The sequence below is a fragment of the Ixodes scapularis genome, unplaced genomic scaffold, assembly GCF_016920785.2.
Source record: "Ixodes scapularis isolate PalLabHiFi unplaced genomic scaffold, ASM1692078v2 PGA_scaffold44__24_contigs__length_19508400, whole genome shotgun sequence".
NCBI classification, from domain to species: Eukaryota; Metazoa; Arthropoda; class Arachnida; order Ixodida; family Ixodidae; genus Ixodes; species Ixodes scapularis.
In genome coordinates this window covers 15,329,867-15,352,968 of record NW_024609873.1, presented here as the reverse complement: position 1 = coordinate 15,352,968, position 23,102 = coordinate 15,329,867, and the positions used below count along the sequence as shown (strand labels likewise).

Below are 23,102 nucleotides of genomic sequence, written 5' to 3'. Positions count from 1 at the left end.
CGAATATAGTTAATAGTATATTATTCGAAACTACTGTTCGAAATTCCGAATATTCGCACAACCCTACTAACATGGTTTTAATCAGGTCTGGGAGGCACAGTTGACAGTAACTTCTGAAATTAACTCGTGACAGCAGGCTTGAAGTAACTCATTGGGCACGGCAATTCTGTCTTCAAAGGCATTTTTCGAACTTCTCGCGTTAAAACGGTTTCGTATCGTAAGTCACAAGTTGGTTTCACTGTTTAGTGCCCGCCAGAGTTCAGCTGAGGCTCTTTCAATGCGCTTACATGTAACTCATAGTTTACGGAAATTGGGTGGTTTATTCTGTAATCACATTCTGTTCACGACCTAACCACATTCCATACTTTTTGCTTTGTTTTCCAGGTTCTGTAATTCTTCATATCTACTTGATTGCTCAGGAAATTATAGATTGCCCTCCACATGAAAGCTGGACATGGCCCACTAATTATTTCTGAAGAATAAAGGTATAAACGTGTTTTACTTAATACTATAACTTGTGTGCACTTCCCTGCAATTTCTAACACAGTGTTTAAGCAGCTGTTAATCTCTGGGATGCGCAGCTGGCATTAACTCCTGAAAGTAGCTTGGGCCCACAGCCTAGTCACATTCCCTGGGCACTAGATATCTAATTTGAATTGTTCCCGCTTTAAAAATTAGTTTACGTGTTGTCTGTAACTTGCCGCGGCAGAACGCTGTAACTCGTAACTCTCAATCACTGAACTGCACGTAATGCGTGACGACGGGAATCGTTCCGACATGAGAAATTAGCTGGCGTGTTGTTCGCACCTTGCAGCAATGGCCAGTGCCAGTTGAACTGCTAACTGCAATGATTTAACAAAACAGACATCTCATCAGTGACCAATAAATATAGCGGTAAAATGCTATATTTATTCTTCACTGAGACGTCCATTTTGTTAAGTCACTGCAGCTAGCAGTTCCAGAGGCTCTGGCCGTCGCTGCAAGGTGTGGACAACACACCTGCTAATTTTGTATGCAGGAACGATTCCTGTCATCGCGCATCACGCACAGCTCAGTGATTGAGATTCACGGTTCTTTGCCGTTGCAAGTTACGGACAACACGCTAGCTAATTTTCAATGCCGGAACGATTTCCGTCGTTGCACATCACGTGCAGCTCAGTCATTAAGTGTTACGGTTTTTTGCCATCGCAAGTTGTGGACAACACGCCAGCTAATGCTTGATGCCGGAACAATTCCCGTATATGTGGATCACGTGCATGAGAGTTGCGGTTTTCTGCCGTGCCTCTATAGGTCAAGTTACGGGCAAAAACCGTAGGGCTTCATTACTGTCTTGCACGTAAGATGCAACACAACGAAAATTGTACCGGCATCAAAATTTAACTGGCAATTCCAGTAATTTGACGGGATTTTTTTACAGTGTATATACATAACAGGAACATACAAGATTGTTACCATGACAGGGGTGTTTTGTTCAATCAAACTGGTGGTGGGGAAACTCAGGAAGGGGGTCCAGCTCCTCGTCAAAGGAGGGGGCCAAGGACGCAGGAGCTTCTTGAGCCTCGACAGGCAGGGACTTTTTCGAGACCCTCCTGGCCCTGCCGCCTTTTCTGTCAGGTGCCCCCGAAAGGTTCCTGCTTAGCTTCTTCTCCGCTGCCTCCATAACATATGACGGCAGTCGGGCTCGTATTGCCCCTGCAAAAAGTATTATTGAATCATACAGATTAGTAAAATGATAGTTCAAATCAATATCTTGCATACTAGTTCCATGGAAGGTACTGGTCAGGATCTGTTCAGACTATACTAGTGTTTTTTTTATTAAAAAAACAATGCCCTTAAGGGGGGTCACTACCCAAAAAAGTGAATGTTTGAACCACTTGTCCGATTTAAATGACACTTACAGGTTTTGTTTTTGTTGATGCTGATAACGTTTGTGGCAAATTTTGTTCACCTGAGTGAAGTACAAACAAAAATTACAAATGTTCAAAGATGAAAGTGGGCGTGTCTGCGTAGGAAAACTATAATTTTGAAAGTATTTATAATTTTGTCATTTCCATGTGCTAGATTGCTTTGGGACAGTTCAGACCAGATAGCTATAATAATAATAATAATAATAATAATAATAATAATAATAATAATAATCTTTATTTTCGGGTGCCCTAAAACGGCCGAGCGGCCTTCTCTTAGGTACACCAACTCGTACAATAAAAACTCTTAAATAAAACTCCTACTCATTAAAAAGAAATAGATATGCATATACAGTGACGCGCTATGAAGTGACCAGAAGTTCGTCCATCTGACAGCGAAATGTAGGCAGGGGTGTGGTGATGTGAATATGAGGTGGCACAATGCTGTTATACAATGTCTGTAAACGAGAAAGAGGTGACACACGGCATGGTGAGCAAATATCAAAACAGGGGAGCTGTCTCGTCGCACGGAAAGGAACATGGAAATGGATTTCACTAATAAGCCATGAAGAATCAATGGCCCCATTAATGATCTTATGCAGGAATACCAACTCAATGGACTGTTCTTCTGTGTGATAAAAGCTTCAACGAAAATCTATTCAGTAAGCATTCATAGTCATAATACACGCGTCGTACAATCCATCTATCATAAATACTTCGAACAAATAGTTTTTGCACACGTTCAATAATCAAAGCCTGTGTTAAAGAAATTGAATTCTAAATCACAGAAGCAAACTTGAGCCTTGAAACCACTAAGGAATGAAAAAGATGTATTGAACAATGGGGCTTTTTAAAATGCTTGGTCAAACGCGATATAAATCCTAGAACTTTCATTGCAGAGCTGACAACAAAAGAGACATGAGTTTTAAAAGATAATCCGCAGTCAATGAACACACCAGGATCCCTTACAAATGACAAGCGTTCAATCGGATTTCCCTCAAGATGATATGTGTTATTTATGATCGCACGGCGTCTGCACAAAGATATCACTTTTGTTTTTAAAGGATTAAGAAATAACTGATTTTGTTTACGCCACTGTGCTATATTAGACACATCATGTTGTATCAGATCACAATCTAAAGGACAGTGAACACTCTTGAACAACTTGATGTCGTCAGCAAATAAAAGCAGTTCAACGTTCTTTACACATGACGCTATATCATTTATAAAAATTAAAAACAGTAGAGGACCGAAAATTGAACCCTGGGGCACGCGTGATATTGAAAAAAACTCTTTGGAATAACTGTCAGCGACCCGAAGACTATTTGATCGAGAAGACAAATAACTCTTAATCCAGTTACACGATTCTGTACAGACACCATACAGATGTAACTTGGACAAAAGCAACACGTGACTCACTTTATCGAAGGCTTTTTACAAATCAAAGTATATTGCATCTACTTGTTCTCTGTTTAAAACAAACGGCACACAGTAATCTAAAAGGTACACAAATTTGTTTCCACAGACCTTCCTTTAAAAAACCATACTGCAAGGGCCTTAGTTTTTGACGGAAATAAAAAGTCATCCTGCTATGCACAACAATCTCAAAAACCTTGGAAAAAGCACAAAGCAGGGAAACTGGACGGCAGTTCGCAACTATAGATGCGTCACCACCTTTAAGATAGGAACAACTGCTTTTTTCCAGAGCAAAGGAAAAACGCCTGAACTGAGTGACATATTAAAAATGTGTTTCAAAATAGGAATGAACAGCTGACCGCAACCTTTGATAACAAAGCCTGGTACACCATCTACGCCAGAAGAAAACTTGGGTTTTAACTTTCTTACCGCCTCGGCAACATCAAGAGAGTCCACTCTTATGGAACTCAAAAAATCGTGACAAATCAGCTCCTTATCCTCCGGTAGAACGGATTGCTGATTGTCAAAGAAACATTTGGCAAAATAATCAACGAAAACATTCGCAACTTCATGAGGTGATGAAACATAACCCGGGGCGTTATCTGAACAGGCACGTAAGCAGATGATAGGACTAACGTCACGGGTATGTTGCTTCGTGAACTTCCAGAAAGTCTTCGGGCGGCGAAACAAGCTATTTTCTACGCTGTCAAGATGCATGCGTTTATCGCGCTTGAACAGTTTCTTCGCCAAGGCCCGAAATAAACTGAATTTGGTGTACATACGTGAAGAGCCGCATTTTTTGTAAAGACGGTGGAAATGTTCTTTCTTGACCAAATAACATTTTAAATCCCTGGAAAACCATTCAGGATATTTGGATGGCTTTGTTGAACGCTTCGGTACAAAAGTGTCGATGGCATCTTTTACAATTGTCGTTAGAGTCTCGGTAGAACGATCGACATCAGACATGGCGAGAACGCTAGACCAGTCGAAAGTTTCAATATATTTATACAAGCCAAAGTAATCTCTCTTTAAAAAACTTGAAGCTAATGGTTTTGACGATATCCGCGACTTGCACGGGAGAGATAACTGGACTATTAAAGGTGGATGAAACTTATCAACTTGTACCAAAGGATCGGAAGCCAGACTTAAGCTTAGAGTGTGGACATTTGAAAGAACGAGATCTAAGATATTACTTGCGCAATTCGGTATTGAATTTATTGTTCTAGACCACTCAAGTTAATAAAAGACAACAAAAAAAGGCCTTTCTAGCTGTTAACGTATTATTTTTTAAAGCTTGCAATGAACCATTCTACACCCGGAAGATTAAAACCTCCGTATATCTGAACACGAAACTTGTCAAAATCGACCTGCTTACCGAGAGATTCAAAATGTTGAATAAAAGTGGTTACATCAGATAACGGGGGAAAATAGTACGTTCCTATCAGGTAATTAAATCCGTCACTTGCATTAATCTCGATCAAAACACATTCTGAATAAGTTTCGAGATCAAACCGCCTATGCGATGCCACGGAAACTTTAGTTGCAATTAACACGCCCCCTCCCATCGTTTGCCCCGTACACAAGTAGTCTCTATCTTTCCGATAGACCGTGTAGATGGAGTTGAAGTAACTAGAGACTGATATACCATCACAAAGCCAGATTTCAGAATTACATATAATATCATGACTTGAATTAGTTGAATTGTACAAAAACTCGTCGGCCTTAGTCCTCAGGCCTCGTACATTTTGGAAAAACACGCTAAGTTTGTGCGTCATGAACGGTTTCTACTCCGTCATCAGTAGGAACACGACACTTGCCCAGTCGACCCAGAACTGATGAAAAATACTACCTTCAGGCCACACCTCGGATTTGTTAATTGCGTTGAAAACTGACTCGTCACCCGAGATGTGGAAGGAAGAGTATGTGTCAAATCGTGTAAACATTTTTGAACACAGGACCTGCCTCCCTGCTACAAGAGGTTCGATAAGTGCAAGAACATCGTCCACGCTCGTATCCGGATCTAGCCTAGATACAAAAAGTGCCCAACGACGATTCTTCCGAGGGACAGCGGTCACCATACTTGGTTTAGCTATTCCAGCTGACGGCTTGGTTCGCCGTCGGGGCCCCACCGTTGTGTAGCCGTCGTCCACAGCGTCCTCCTCACCCGCAGCTCTTGCACCCTTCGAGGAACTCGATTCCAAGCCAGCCCCACCCAGATTCGTCCCTGAAACTGCGTTGAGAAGCGAATCTGCAGCTCGAGGTCTCAACACTGACGTTGGTGCAGCAGGCGGCAGCGCTGCGACGGACGCGTACATGGTTGATGAAGAAGACGGGAGAGGCATTCGTTCATGAACACTTTTACCGAGATAAAGCACTTCGGAGCGAAGGCTGTTGTTGTCCGCCCTAAGGCACTTGAGTTCTGCCGTAACGATGTCCAATTTGCTTGACAGGCTTTCGATCAGGCGTAGCAGAGCGGGCGGAACGGAACCGTCATCGAGCGTCACATTCGATGGTTCGACGAACGCCACAGGAGCGGGAACCACACCTCCGATACCAGCAGCGGCGTCATTCCTCGGTGACGCACTACTCCTTCGGGTGCAGCCCGAGCACTTGAAAGCGCTCGTGCCACTCTTCATGTAGAAATTGTACTCTTCATGGGTGACGTTCAAGCACTTACAATGAAAACGGCGATTGCAACCTGCCGAGCAGACAAGAAACTGCTGCTTCGCGTAGAAGCGAGCCTCGCACGAGCCGCATACGTCTTTTTGCGGAGCGCAGGCGGACACGTCCTTCCCGTCCTGCGTCATTCCGCAGAATGACGCGGGACGGGCTATATATGTATAATATAACATCTTTCATGAAAAAAAGTCACATAAACACAAATACTGTTTTCTAAGTTTCCATTCTTCGTCAAACACTTTTTAGCATGAAAAATTACAAAAATAAAAGTGGAAGTTTATAGCTATCTTCCCCTTAAAATTTCACCCCATAAAAATTTAAAAATGAATCAAAGTTACATAATAACAGAATGACAGTTTCTCTAAAGTGAAATTTGTGCCAAAAAGTGGAATGGAGAAAAATGCATTTAAAGTGCTCCAACCTCTACCTTTCCCTAAGCATCGGTGGACCGAAAATAATTTATAAAAAATTAACCTTGCAGTGCACACTAATGAAACTTTCTGGGAATACCCTCTTGATGTTAGTGCATGTAAATATGGCATTTTCCAAATTCAAAATCGTTTGCAGAGTTTGTTTTTTCTGGGTAATTTAGGTTAATGCCGGTCTCACATATAGGGAGGTAGTGAATTTGTTTATGCTAGAGCATATTCCTACGGAAGCGTATCGATGTTTCACATGAAACTCCACTGAATTTCAACCGTACGATTGGTTAAAAAACACTAACATCTCAGGACTTCAGACCTCAATTATATTCACTTGATAATTAACCTGAAAAACATTACAAAATATTAACCAAACGGCAAACAGAATCTTTTTCTCACGCTTATTTCGAAGCGTTAGGATTACATGCATAGAAGGAATTAATGATAGAGAATGTAAATAAATCATATAAAATACATGAATTGACGTCTTAGACATTGCGGAGTACCTATATTTAAAGACTTTCTAGCAAACATATTCGGCGCATATATGCTGTTATATAAATTCCATCTAATTAATAGCTAGTAATAAATTTAAGTAATTTCTTACCGATGATGACACTGCACACGTTTGTGCTCTTGAACGAGAGCTTAGACCGCTCTCCAAGGAGTGAAAATCTTTCCTGCCCCTCCTTGGACAGCAGCCGCCCCACCATGTCTTAAATGACCTTCGGGAAAGAGGTACTCTCGCCCAGGGAAAGCAGCTGCCCCTCCCGGAAAAGCAGAACCAGTTTTCGACATGTCGAGAAGGTAAACTGGCACAAACACATCAAAGAATAAAATAATCTGAATGCCACGTAAATGTGGCAAGCCACATTGCATGCAATGTGGCTTGATCCTCATCCTATAGAAGGAACAAAAGATAACAAAGATGCTCGAATGTGAGTCAACCGTAATTATTTTAAACCAACGAAGGCAATGGTTATCTTGCTGCGTATTTGGAAAAATCTTGCTTGTCAATCACACTTGTGGCGTCATTATTTGACGGTTCAAACTTCCAGAGCGAACATCAGGAGCCTCGTCTGAATCTGCTCAGTGGTGAAGGCAATGTTTTATATTGTAAATGACTTAATTTTCGCAAGGCTCTAATTTTCGCAAATATTGTGATTCGACTAAAATTCAGAAAAATAGATCTCACAAACAATTCCGGTAAAATGTAAACACATTGAGACTGTACCACCTAGCGAAAATTAGCAGCCACGAATTAAAAAAAATTGCGAAATATTGAGGACGCGAAAAAGGGTCGTTTACAGCAGGGATTCTCAAAATGGTTTCCACGAACACCCAAATTGCACAATCCTGCCGGGCATGCCGCGCGGCAGGATTGTGCAAAGTGCCTTCATTCCACTTTGTATATAAATCGCGATCAGTATGGGGATATGTGAGAAGCAACAGAAGCAAAGATCGCCTAAGATTGTGCTTGTGTTGCCCCTCTGTCGGCAAAAATGCATGGAGGGAGGTTGGGGGGCGGGGGGGGGGGGGGGGGGGGAGAGGGGGTTGGGGGGTTTCGCGGAATTTTTTTAGGCTTACCGGGGTTCCGTGGGACCAGAATGTTTGAGAACCCCTTGTTTACAGTATGATATCCATGAAGCTGTCCAGTGCAATCTAGATGCTGCACTTCTTGAATCCAGTGAAGCTAATGTCCATCAAGAAGCTAATGTTTGTCACATCCCTCACTAGTGTTATTGAGAATGACACAGACACAGCATAAGAAATAAGAGGATCAGGATGTCAGGGAAGGGCTGACAAGCAACAGTCTCCATTATTGTGCACTATTGCAACAGCATTTGTAGTTTTATTTTCAAAAACCTTTCCTGCTCATTCACATGCTGGTTTGATGGCATCATAAGTTTGTGATTATAAACATCTGCTTGGCTACCATGTGCTATGCAGCTATGGGCATACCTACACTGCTTGTTAGTAGCCATGGACAGAATTCACAATCCATTTCATTTACATAGCTCAGTTTACTCTGTGGCCCTTCAAACTTTGTTTACTGTTATATGCGAAACCTGTTTCAGTTACGATAAATCTGTTACGAAAACTCTAGTGCCTTCTGCCCGTGCGGCAATGCCCTGTCAAAAACTCATAGTCGTAGACAAAGGAGGCATGAAGAATGTTCTTTCGCTGGCTTAAATGACGGGGCAGCGGTGGCAAGTAGGGGGTCAACAGGAGGTCGTGGAGGCTCAGGGACAGTGGAGCACACGCGGCCTTTATTTAGTTCTTTTTTTAAGACTTTATTGCTGCCACACTTTTTTCTGCTAATGGACAGACTCCACCTATCAGTATCAATAAAGCAATCATAGATCTGTGGTGCCAAGGAAGACACAGCAACTAACGCTATCCTCTTTGTCTTCTTTCTGCTGCTGCTGCTTGCTCTGGTATAGTAGAAGTCAAGTAAGGGCATATGATTAGGTGTGAAGTAGGGTTGTGTAACACGATTTGTTATACTTGGTTTTGCGTGACGCTCTTTGTACGTGGTTACAAACTGACCCACCGATAAACCGACCGCTTAGTGAGAAGTGTTCGTGCCTGAACTGTACAATAACAGCTGTTCTTATTCATAACTTAGAAATTAAAAAAAAAAGACATAAATGCCAGCAGTGCCCTGTCTGTGGCGTTCCTGAGGCGCTTATCAGCAGCCCAAAACTCCTCCATTGTAGAGATTGGCATCTCGAAGAGCTCGGGTACATCGGGTCTGGCCTGTTCCTGTGGCCTTGCTTCCGGACACTGCTCTACAACCACCAGGTGCCGGAGCACTTGCCCCATCGTGGCCAAGAGCTCCCCGTTGTGTTGCTCAATGTGCTTGTTTCGAGCACGGACTACTAGGACGATCTTGAGCAGATGGGTTTCAGAGGCTGAATGATAAGCAAAGCAAATCAAGCATTAGATATGTTAGCAATGAGCACTATTCGTATGTACATGAAATATTGCAACGCGCAGGGTCACGGACTTGTAGAAAGTTCTCGTTTATTCTTGCTTCTATAAGCAAGAATAAACGAGAACTTGATAACTTCTTGATAACGTTTATCCCTGCTTTTGTTGTTCTGGAAAGTGCTTGTTCATTCTCGCCCCGAGCGCGCTACGCCCGAACCTTCTCCGCCGAATCTTCGAGATAGTGACTCACTCTATATAAGAGGCCGCCCGTGACCTTGTCGAGTCAGTTTCGCCCCAGAGTTCGACTCTGCTCTTTCAGCGACCTCGACGCCCGCGACGCTTTGCTGTTATCGTTTGTTTCCTATTTATTTTCGGGCACAAGTTCACCCCCATTAAACGTTTTCGTTTTCCCAGTTATTCTTTGGTTCCTCGCCTGTTTATTCGTGACAATATTGCTTATGACTTAGCTCCTCAGAATTCGATTTGATTCTATGGCACTTCTTTTTTTCTTTTCAGAAAATAGACGGTGGAAACAAAACCTTAATCAAATAAAATAACCATCTTTCATTAAAGTCACTGCAAGGGTAAAAATAACAGGGTGTACCCCTATGTACACTCCACCACAGACAACTCTACTCCATGACAATTGATTGCTGTGCAGTAAGCTACAGCCAATGCTATTGAAGACTAATTAAGTATATGCAAGATTGTTTTCGTCAGGGTCGCACATTGAAAATTTACTGTAGCATGGGTTGAGTGAAAATAACAGATTGCTTTATATGCCGACTGGAAGTTGCCCAAATTTAAAGGTTTCCTACTACAAGCTCTATTTTCTTTAAAGCGCAACTCCGGTTTATGTTTCTATTTTGGGATTGCGACTGTTTTTAGTGCGGTCAACGTCCTTGAATTAGAAGATGTACTTTTTGGCTCGGTATTGTTAGTAGTAGGACATGATCGACAAAACTGAGACTAGGAGCTCGGGGGCAACGGCAACAGTGGAAATCTACCGGAAGAAGGAATACAATGACATCACACGCACCCCTCACCACGTGCAAATGGCCCAATCACGTTAGCAGTTTCGAGATGTTGACCACCAGCCGAGTGTTGCTTCAGCGATCCCTAACCCACTGGCGTCCTGCTAAGGAGCAGATGGGCGCAGTAGGTCACATTTTTAATATATTTATTAATTGGGATTGCGTCGTCCTCTTTTTGTAATATTTTGGCTGTGATCGTATCTTGTGTCATCAAAGCGATACCAGTAATTTTTATTCAAGCTCTGTGAAAATTCGTCATATCACGAAAAACACTGGTAATTATTTTCGCTCTTGCTGCAATGTGCGTGTACAGCCTGCATTCACTACAGGTAAACACATAGCAGGTGAGCTAAAGGTAACCATGTCACTTAACACAAATAATTTCTGAAGTCAGCGGAGATGGAACAATTATCCAAACGACTGACCGATCGTGCTTTCAAGCAAAATAAATAAAAGAGTGCCCTAGGGCACCATAGCGAGCGCATGTGACAAAAAAGAAATTGAGTAGTCTTAAAACGTTTTGCAGTCACAGACTGACACCTCAATTTTTCGTGATATCAGTCAAAGCTCAAACATTTTAAATTTTCGTCGGTGTAAACTTTTGCAACGTGGTAGGATCTGAATGTTGCTTCCAATGTGTTTAAATATTTACTGGAAATGTCTGTGATATTTAGTTTTTGTGAATTGTAGGACATTCGCGGAACCTAGGGACTTTCGAAAATTAAGTAATTTACAGTATGGTAAAGCCTTGTTCATTTGATCCGTGTTAATTTGAAACTAGATCATTAAAACTATCAACATGGTCTCAGCAACATGTTCATTAGCGTATGCTGCCTGCCTGTGACTTGGAAGGAAGTCGAGCATGGCAATGATTAACCTGAACTAACCCCGAAGAGCAGCACAATTTCAAGGAACGAAGGAAAATGGACATGCCTTATTACGATAGCTGTAACCAGCATCGTATTGATGATCTCCAATAAATGAGATAAAGGTGGAGCTAGTGTGCACCCAAAACAATGAGATTATCGTAGATGTACAAGCCACCGGTGAAAAGCATGTTTCGGCCAAGGTCGACTTGTGAGGAGCCTTTGCTGCATCGCACCGTAAGATGCTACAAAGGCTTGCCGTGTTTCAGGAATTTTGCTAAGACATTCTCAATCACTGAGGTGCGCGTGACATACAGCACACATTTCTGCAAAAAAGCAGAAGGCCATTGCACGACATGCGTAAATCAAGAATACGCCACAGAAATAACAATATTTGTGTTGTTATTAATTCTATGTGACTTTCGAATGATTCGGATATTTTTGTCGGTCCTGTGATGCTCGATTTAAAAGGGTTTTACTCTATTACTTCCTACGGAGTAAGGTCTACCGAAGCATTAAAATCAAGAACCAAACGTTCAGAGGTTATCGCAGCCCCCATCGCTATGTATTTCCTATCGCAACTTTTTCGCTATTATTCTCGTTAATTATTAAACCGATTTGTTTGGGATGTTTATTTATCTTATTACAGGAATTTGAAAAGACCCTTTCTGAAATTCAGTGCCATCTGGGGTCTGAAATAGAGGGTCAACTTTTGTTGTAGTAATGGCGGCAATAAACCTGTAGACTGCAGTATTTTATCGGGCACCGTCACTTTCACAAGTCAAGGGCAAACGAAAATGTGCCCTTCACTGTTTACAGTTCTTTCTCGATCATCTCTTTTAGTCTTGTTGGCCACAAAGATGCAACCAGTCAAAACGCAGCGCCAACACAGATAGACGCCTTGATAAAGTTCCATACCTAAACGTGCTTTTAAATCGAGTGTATGCTACTAACAAATTGACTGGGCCCAAGTTAGCAATGAGCTGCTACGCAGTTCTTGCATTCAATTCCTACTTCGCATCGTGCTTACGTCTCGAATGCACAGGCTTTGAATACTCAGCTTAGAAGTCTCTTCAACTTGTTCCTTCACCAGTAAACAGAAGGCCGCTATTAGTACGGAACTTATGCCATTTTTTCAGATGATGATCATAGTGATGAAAGTGGACTGATTGAATTTCACAAAGGGTTTATTGCTTTTCCTTTAAATGTTGTTTACGACAAGTTCAGAGTGAAACGAAGCAATAAATAGTACTTTCTTTTCTGGGAAGTTGTAGGTTCTAGTTCCAAACTTGAAAGTATAAAACAGAGAGGACGAGGACGAGAACAGGACATCTTTCATGTACCTTGAAAGATGTCCTGTTCTCGTCCTCGTCCTCTCTGTTTTATACTTTCAAGTTTTGTATCTATTAACCAACACGCTCGTTTTCAATTGTTCTAGTTCCATTTTGAATATATATCTAACGAGATTTGTTCTCCAACGCATTTTGTTCTGAAATTAATTAAGCTAATTTGCACTCCCATGAAAAGCTCAAATTTGCCTAACAGAATGATTATTTCATATATCTACCGGCAAAAAGACAGAAATATAATATTAGTACAGAGGAGCACAAAAGCCGTACTCCACGTCAGCTGAATTCTAAAAAACAAAAATCAAAGGAAACTGAAAGTTTACTGCACTATCCTCTAGAGAAAAGTGGCAGTTCTAGGGGCCTCTGCCTCCTTTTCTCCTCACAGTAAATATGTACACCTCATGTAGAATAAGCGCCTTAAAGACAGGGACATAAGAATACGACAACATGGAGCACACAACATACGAGAACACGGCGCAGGAATGTGGAGCCCTTATTCGTTAGATGCATTGACGGAGCACTTACTAAGCCTGTCTCTTCCCTCGCCTTAATGTTATATTCTTCGAAAATGTACCTTTCAGTTTCATTTTTAAGCCTGCCAAGAATCCTCGACCCATGCAAGGTAGGGGCACATGGGCATCTGACGCACTGTAGTTGATAGATAGTCTTGATAGACAAGGCACGTTCCCTCGCCCTATCGTTGAAACATCGCTTGGTTTGTTCAACATACACTTTGCCGAACGTCGATGGGACCTCATAGACATTCCACAAATTTGGCAACCCTTCTTCACACGTTTCTTTGCTTTATTTTTTGTCATTATGTATAGGATTCCGTGTTTTTTTTTTCACGTGAAATTCGGACAGTGTTTTTCGCAGTTTATTTTTCGCTGGGGATTCGGTGTCTATGGGAGTTTATTTTTGTTAGATTCCCAATTCTTTGAAATACAAAGTTTATTTTGCTGCATAAAATTTAAAAATTTGAAAACAACATAAATACCGTCCAGGTACTATGGCCCGCTGTCCCGAAGGAATCTCAACGTGTTAGAAAGCAAACCCCTTTTTTCCAGCAAGTTCAAATTTCAAAGGAAACTAAAGTAGCATCTCCTCGGGACCACTGACCTTGTGCTCTAATAAAGCTTAGTTGTAAAACTCCGTATTTTTTTTCCTGTTTATTTGTCGCTGTGACCTAGGAATTCTGTTTTTCGGATAAATCCGAGTTGACAGAAACTTTACCGGCGAGTGTTCTTCGGAGTTTTTTCAGATTTATCCGAAAACACGTAACTTTAGTTATGCACCACCAAAGGTTAAGAAATGAGTATGGTACCATTATCACCTTGACTGTTTTGCCGAAGATTGCCCTTATTTTTATTCACGACTGACATCATTACCTCAGTATTTATGGAAAGTTTTCATGTCTTTGAAGATGCTCAGCAACCTGGATAAAAGGCTTAGCTATAATAAGTAGCACACGACTAAATCTGTGATTACAAGACTAACGAGTGGTAGTGTGCTCCAGCGCCTCTGCTGACGCTGTGCTCTCATCACCAGAATTCAGTAGCCCCTGCTAGACTGGAAACCAATACATCAAATTCTTTATAACTAATACCCAAAAGAACAGCCAAGCAGTGGGCAATATTTTAAAATTATCTGCCAGATGCTTGTTATCATGGGCCAAAATATTGTCGCTCTAGCAGGTGCCATCTAAATGTTAAAAAATCCTAAAATTACGACTGCAATAGTACATCAAAATTTATCGACCAAAACAACTGAACAAATCTATCAGCAAGTATGCAGTGCCAGAAACATAAGCATAAATTGTACTTAAAGAATAACCTTGTAAAAAAAAACAAGAAAATCAATATCCTAAATTTTTAAATCTGACTTGCAGCATGCACTGCAAGCTATAGCAGCCAAGTTGACAGTGTTGTCAGAAGATGGCAACCGGCAGTATATGAAAATCTGGCGTTCACTTCAAAGTGAAAGTCGTCACTGGCAGCATCGAACCAATGCTTATATCTGATGTCTGTTTTTCGCTGTTTAGGCTGTACAACTTCCGACTGATTACAAAATGATTGATGGTGCATAATGAATGGTGTGAAAGCCCTTGCTCATTAACACTAAAAAAGTGGGAGGTAATGTGTTCCTTAGGATTCCTGTCTGAGTAGAAAAATGCTCATTTGTGACGTCATGCAACTAGAAAGCGCGGTGAAACGTGAATGCTGATTTGGGTATCGCCATCTTTTTCAATAACGAATCTTAATGTAGGGGTGCAAACTATTATGCCGGGAACAGCAACGTCTGGGTATACAGAGAATGTATTTTGCTTGGGTTGCTCAATAAATAGCCGGATTCACCCATTAAGGCACATGGCAAGATTGTATATATACAGCCATAGCAAACACCAATTCTTACCATTCATCAAAAAATAATTATTCTTTTCACAAGAGGTCACAAACCTATTCTGAGTGTTCATGCTGTGTGAGAACGGACAAAACAGTTTGCCTGAATGTCTCACACATTCATATTATTTCCCATACGACAGACATGTGAGATAGCACACGGTGCCGAGCTTCCAGCAAAACCTCGGCACACAAAGATATTACGGCCATTGTCCCAATGTCTTGCATGTAATATATTTCTCTCCTGAAGCAGACATATCGTGTAAAATGTCATTACCTTTCTTCCCTCCCCCCTCTCAGTTGGCGCCGGATTCAGAAATTGAATGCTAGACTCACATGTCACCAGCTGTGGCTCCGTCCTCATCCGCTGTTTGCCTGGCTCAAGGAAATGATCTCCCCGAAGTGAGGCTAAGAATAAGGAAACAACAGTAAAAAAACCAAACCTTCACATGTATTAAAAGATGCCCTGATTATGAAGTAGTTAGGCAGCAGGCGAGCTGGTGAAATGCATCTTTTACAAAGTGAAACTCAGGAATACAACAAAATGGAACTGCGTCTGTTGTCAAACTTGTTTGTTCTAGAGTCTAGGGTTGTAAAAGATTAATTTCTGTTCTGGCTTTCTACGAATGATAGAATCTTCCATTGAATGCCAGCATATGGCAAAGATCAAAAGCAAAAGGGCACTGAAGGGATTTTTGAAATCACATTTTTATGGCGATAACTCATTCTACACACTCCAAGCACTGTAACTAACCCAAAATTACAATCTTGCACGCAATATTTTAATGTTAAAAACATTCCCAAAGATCACCCACACGCCTTTTCCCTGGGAAATTTCCCAGAGTGAAGTGGTCGACGAAGGGCATTTGTCGGCCAATTGCAAGCGGTGGCATCGCCCGTAGTCAAAAAGCGGAGTCTTATCCAAATGTGTGCGCATCACTCTTTTCAAAACAAATTATAACAAAATAGTAAAGAATCTGCACGTATTGTAGGACTTTCATTGGTCCAGAGAATGTAGTTCGCCAGAAAAAAAGAGTCCGCATGATTTTTTTTGTCTCGAAATGATGACGCTGTTTTCAATCTAGGTCTTGTATGTACTAATACCTTTTAAACGATATAACATAAAAATGATCTCCTTCTGGAACCACTTTAATGCCGCTTTAAGCCTCAAGTGCATGTATTAGAGAACAAAAGGTAGGTATGTAAATGCCATCAAATGAAGTATAGAGCGAGATGTGAAATGCTTATTACCTTGAGAGGATGCTTTGCCAAGACGACCTCCAACTATAAATAACAACTTTGTTTAATTTTGACCGATTATAAAATTTTCCTAAACTATGCAATGCAAAAATGTCAGAAAGTACTGTAGAAGTCTTGATGTTCCCCGGTACTTAAATTTCATTAATTTCGCAAAAAGATAGGTCTCCGGAACGAATAAAGAACAAAAGCCCTTCCATTTTGCGAAAATTAGTACCTGCAAAAATTCCAAAACTTCAGATTTGCCAATACCACGAAATTAACGAACCTAGCAAAAAACAAAAAGTCGTTTACAGTGTAACACGGAATCTACAGGGCATTTCAAAGAAAGTTGACTCAAAGTGCCCGCAAAAATCAGGGACTCGACGTACTAAGTAGAAGCTTATCTCGGATAAGCCCTTACAGGTCGAATTTACGCATAATGTTGTCTCGATTCCAAGCACAAAAAATAAAGAAGCTTTAAATTGGTGAGTTTTTATTTTTTTATACTTTTCGGACTTAGACACTTGAACTACAGGTAAATTTTTGACGTGTAAATGGAACAAGTAAAATGTGTATTAGAGATAAATTACAACCTTATACGCTCAGTCGCCAATTTTTGACGGGTCATTATTTTTAGCTTGTAACTTTATTTTGAAAGACTCAAAAATAAGCAACTGAACATAATTTGAAACTTACCACGAATACGCATTTTACTAGTCCCATATGAACACCTTAACCTGAATACACATTTTACTACTCGCATTCACCCATTAAAGATTTAAGTCTCTACTTCTAGTGTGAAAAAATAGAAAATAAAAAAACTGGACCAATTTAAAAGCATGAAGTATTTTTTAAAATACGACTTTGTACTCAGAATTGACACTTAAAATTATAATGTGCATATCCGACCTGTAAAAGATCTATTCGAGGTAAGTTTCCCTTCATACGTCAAGTCCCTTATTTTTGCGGGCGATTTTAGAGTCGAAACATTATTTAGAAACTCCATGTAGTAGTACTTTCTGAAAACAAAAAACATAAATTCTAGTTGGTAAATATTTCAATATTCAATGCACAATCAAACCCCTTACTTGCAATATCTGGTTATACTAAAATACTGCTCAGAATTATGCTAGAGAAATGGTTTTATGAATATGCTTTAATTAACCTGCACTCCCACAAAGAATTGTCTGCTCTAGAGAGATCACACGACTTAAGGTATATACCGATACAGACAACATAGAAGAGTATGTTCGGGCACGTGCTGCGGCGGCTGTTCAGTAAATACTCAAATGTTCCTACCGCAGCTGGCCGGCATCTATATTTTGTCTTAATTATAGCACCGTAACACCATATTTAAGAATGTATAGTCACTATATTTAGCTTCTCTGAAGACAATGTTTTGCAAACTTTTCAAAAGAAGCAACTTCTAAAGTGCTGTCGACATCTCGCAAGCTCCAATCGTCTCATGATACATTTTCTTTTGGTCACAGGTGGATGCGACTATTCGAATGTTGCTTAAAATCAGTTCACACTGCAAATGCTGGAGAAATGTGTGACTCCAGGTGCAGGCTTGCTAGTGAAGTCTCCACTACTGACCAAACTGTCTCCATGGCTCTCTTGTGGTAATACTTATGATGGAGACGTAAAAGTAGTGCTCTGTTTTAAAATCATGCTTGAGACCTGTGCTCTCACGTCGCATTATCTGCCATCAATCTTACTAGAGCAGGCTATAGAATTTGGAATACTTTTATGTCATCTGTCTATTATATTCCTTCCTTCCTTTTGCGTGCAGTTTTCTATTTCATGCCGGCCATCCTCAACTGCATGCCATTGACATACGATGAAAGGAACATAATATTTTAATTATTCATTAGTCAAAACCATTCCAACAATAAATTTGTGGTGTAGTACTGAACACTCACGCGGGGCTGGCAAAGTCTTTCTACCGTGTGTGCTGCTGGGAGCGTTACTGTCTTGAGATCCGCCGGCTGCTACTGAAGGTAAATTAAAACAAGAGTTATTAATTGTGCAATCAACCTGTCGCAATATACCGAGCTATTGATCATCACCAAGACATCGCCCACCCCACTTTATGGGAAAGAACCACATACTCTATAAAATACAAAGACATTGTCCGCCCCTACAAAAGCTTTGTCCTCCTCGATACTGAGATTGCAAGATTGGAGTAAGTGAAGCATAAAAACGAAGGAGATTGCAGAAAGCTTTCCTTCGTTCATCCTCGACAATTATTGTGAACCCAAGGTCGAAGGACGCTAGTGCCAAAGAAAATCTAATGAAATAATAGAATGATATTTTGTTCACAAGCAAATGTGTTTTTGTATGTCCCTTTTAAAAGGAATGGAACGATCAATATGTAAAAAGTCATGGCTAAGTCACTGCACAGTTTCTCTTTGAAATGCGAAGCATTTTGTAGTACTGTACTGTGTAAATGTTTCTCCATAACTGCTGTGAAACTGACCTGAAACTTTTACGCTGAATTAAGAGGTTCGTAATTACGTGACTTGTGTCGTGCAAGCACGTAAATTAGTCCTAAGGTTAGTGCTAATCTTACATGATCATCACGCAACACAAAGTTGCTTAATCATACGTGATCGGAGGGATGGACAGTATTTCAAATACAAGTATTTGAAATACGTATTTCAAATACTTTGTGTATTTTGCATTTGTATTTAATTACAAATTGAATAATGTATTTGACGTGCGCATTTAAATACAGAAACGTGGGTATTTCAAATACAAATGTAATTAAATACAATTTTGTGGGCGAAAATACATCCTTCAAATTTATTTTCAGTGTCCAGAGCAGGAAGAAAACTACGTTATGCACCGAATGCAGTGCCTCTCAACCAAGCACAAGCGTTTAGTGACTTTGTGATTACGGTGCTAGTCCAGGGCAAGAATAGAGACGAAATCGACGTTCACAGGCAGACTGGCTAAATAAGTGCCTTTCACAACTTGTGATGCTTTCCAGCCTGATTTCCATCCATATTTTTGCCTGGATCATTCTAAATGCGCGGGTCGTTCAGATTTTCGTAACAGGTGCGAGTTGCAACAATAAAAAATTCTCTAGCTAGTGCTGCGCGTCTTGGTCGTCTCGGTTTTTGCTGGTATGTAATCGATGTAATATGTAATCGAAAAAAAAGCTGCTTGAAACTCTGTACTTTTTTCACCTATTACGTCCAAGCTTAATATATAATTTATTCTCATTTTTTTTGTGAATATATTTCTATTTCGCTACTAGAGCCTCGCACGCTAACTCCCGAGTGTGCGATGCAAAATTAAAATGAGATACCCAGAAACCCGTTGCAGGGTTTCTGGGTATCTCAGAATTTGAGATACCCAGAAAAGTACAAAAAGTATTCGGAGGAGACCAAATACATTTGGTTGTATTTCTATCTTGTACTTAAATGCTTTTTTGGAAATGTACTTAGATTTGTAATTAAATACATTTTTGACGAAGTATTTTGTATTTGTATTTCGATACATATTTGCATGTATTTTGCCCATCTCTGCGTGATCGCAGGACACGTCATCCAGGGAGTTACCCAGAATTCTAAATCTGGGCGGGGTGTAGTAAATTTCTCTGGGGGTGTTGATTGCTATTCTCCTTATTCAAAAGCTCGTACCGACGTTCGGTTCTCTGCGCCTTCCTCGTACCGCCCATTGATTATTGTTTCCCTTCTTCATTTTTCTTTTTTCAAGACGTTGTGCCGACATTCGAATACGTTTTGGCCTTTTGGCGTCTTTCGTGCATACATGATTCTGGACGGGAGCTCACAACCCAGCGACCAACCAGCGCGTAAATAAAGAAGGGTTCGACCAGAAATGCTTCGCATTTATAAACAAGCCAATCTGTGGATTGCGAGGTCAGCAAATGCCCCTTTTTCTGGAATGTTGTCTGTGCACAAGACTCAAGAAGGGTTGTAGCCAAGAAAAAAAAAGCTTGAGTAACAGGCCGAACCTTCTTTTTGTTTCCAAAAGGAAAGTTTATTCTATTACTTACCTAAAATACACCGAAAGATGCCTTCCGCAAAAAATACCCCCAGCGAACACACAGGCATTCTCCTGTGATGTCACAACTGCGGTTTGTGCAGTCAAGTGTCATCGTTGTCAGAGAAAAATAAATAGAATAACAGGAAGAGGATGCCTCATCTACACTGCTGCAGTGCAGCCGGCCACCCGTGTTGTATGCAGGCTGCACACACAGCAAACAAGAAACTTTGCGCAAGAGCCTGCAATTCCTAATTGGCAAAATGCCCAACTTTGCTCTCCCAGCTGCCACTCTCTCTTGATTATCGCTTGGTTGACTTGGTTTGAATTTTTTTCCTCCTACTACTCTTTTTGGCGTGCAGGTTGTGGGCAACCTGGCGATTCCAAGCGGTTGGCCCAGGCTGCCCCTCCGACAATCATAAGTTGTCATCTTGACCATGAGGGGGCCAAGGGCAACTGGCTACGCGAGCGGCGCTCCGCCGCTGATAAAAGGCCGTCGCAGCGGATGCGCGGGGGCTGTTGGGATTGCGGCGCAGGCGATAGCGGTCATTGAATATTTACGTGTTGTTGAACCGGTGTGCTGTATCATTCTCCGAGACGGGTAGCAGCGAGGGAAATCCCACAAGGTTCATTGTTAGGCCTGCACGCCAGCAAAGGCTAGAGGCGTAAGATTGCGGCTTTAAGCACACTTTGACAGAAGAAATGGTCCCTCAACCAAGGAACCTGAAGGTGTTCACAAGTCAGATTGACAGAAGGGGTATGCGGGGCATATATTCAGTTAGACCAGCAAACATCTATAGTGACGAGATGTTTGCTGGTCTAACAGCACACATCTGGTAACTATAAAGATGTTTGCTGAGGTTTGGTCTCTCTAGCTACAAGGATCAAACTTTCGGCTGTGTGTTGGTTTGTTGTTTCAAATGAGTTTTGGGCATAAGCATAACTCTGTCTGAATTTGTTATATCTCCTGTCCCGCTGGGCTTTACCACAAAGCAAAAAGGTATGATGAGCTTTTTTTGAGTGTTTTCTACCTTGATCTCCCACCCCAGCTTTTTGGGTGAATTCCAGACTGGGAAGGAGGAGGAGGTGGAGGGGGGTGCGATGACACGGGATATTTCAATATTGTACTTTTCTGTTCGAACACAATTTTCAGAATTGTAAACAGTATCACCTTCGTCATCAGGTTTGCCAGCATCAGTTGTCTCAAGACAGGAAAGAGTCTCGGCTTCACCTGCTTTGATTTCACCTTCTTGTAGGTGTCTGTACAGAGAATAAAAGACCGTAAGTACCCTCCCACCCTCAATAATGGACTGAAGCTTGACTGGACAGAACCTGAGTCTCAATGTACAAAAGACGAGACATCACAGGTACATATTTCGCTACACAAACTGTCAGTTGAACTATAATCATACTTTGCACATACCCTTAAAATACCGGCCATCTCCCCACCCCACCAATTTTCTAACATCTAAAAAATTATGCTCAGTACAAATATATCTAAAATTGATGACCTAACGAGTGCCCATCCCCTACTATTTCGCGATTATCTCCAAATTTTAATGGGCGCTTGCTTCGTATTTTACGGTATATACAGCTCGTGAAAGAAGACAATAAAGAGCTGTAGCACAGGCTAGAAATTCTGCCAAACATGTTTATGCCCCGCAATGCCCAATGTTTTTTGACATTCAATTTTAGTGCATAAAAAATCTGCTATGACCATTACTGTAAATGGGAACTTGTCACCAACAGGAGAATAAAGCTCACTGAAGAGAACAGAGCAGCTGCACTTCAAAAGAGGGACGCAATGAAGGCTGATGTGAACAAGTATGGTAACGAAGAGTAAATAAATCCACATGATTTAACAAAATATGTAGAGGTGTACAAACAACAAAAGAGAACCCACTGCATATTAGCAAAATCCTTACAGTGTTGCGTGGCCACCCTCCATCAGGAATGTGAGACACTTTCACATAATTTTTTTATTTCCACTCCGGACATGTTGTCAGGCCAGTAGCATAGCTGCTCGCCTCGCTTGTCCTCGATGACCCATGACGACGGGACAGCCTCCACACTTCTCTTTGAGGAACTCCACCACGGCAAACCTTTTCGTTTCCACACTAAAATAAAGTTGTAGTCAGACATGATGGTCCAATCAAGTTCTCATTGATACATCGTCACATTTTGACTTAGAACTATGTCCTTCTTACTTAGAAGAGGGTGCAAAGTTGCAAAAGTGGTTTTCACCGACCACTTTTGAAGCATTTTGGTAAACCCAAGACTGGGCTAAAGCATGAAGACAGCCCAGTCTGAAATACACCAAGAAATGTGTTCGAAGTGTGATGAAATCTGTTCAAACAACCTGTTTTGTTTACGCGCTATGGTCATGCGATAATGATGTTTCGACTTCAGCGAATGCTTCAGATTCGCATTTCGGAGAAGCCCGTTGCACGGGTCTCGCAACAGAAAAGGGTAGTGGCGTAGTTTTCTAGACAACACCAGTTTTTGCAGGGTAAATCGAGAGTTTCATGGAAGAGTAAAGCAATACTCACTACGTCGTGCACATCGGCCGGAAAGGGCTATACGCACGACGCGAAACTCGTATAAAACGAATGGTTACGACGAATTTTCGAAGGGAAAGCGTAGTCCAGTGGAAAGGTGTCTGCTTCAGACACAGCAGAACCCGTTTGGATCCACAAAACTACCTTGCTTTTTTTTTCTAGATTTTTTTTTTTTTTTTTTTGCATTTGGCGATATTAAGGACTTTTCTTTTAAAATAACACAGAAAAAATGCATTTTCGACGGAACTTCGGTGAAATGGTATGGGACTCTTTTTCCAGAGGTGCAATGGG

General features: G+C 41.2%; 1 pseudogene; it reads right to left on the bottom strand.

Annotated features, from left to right (window-relative positions):
- Positions 1-1,471: 1,471 nt before the first annotated feature.
- Positions 1,472-22,515, bottom strand: LOC115331000 (annotated as a pseudogene).
- Positions 22,516-23,102: the final 587 nt, after the last annotated feature.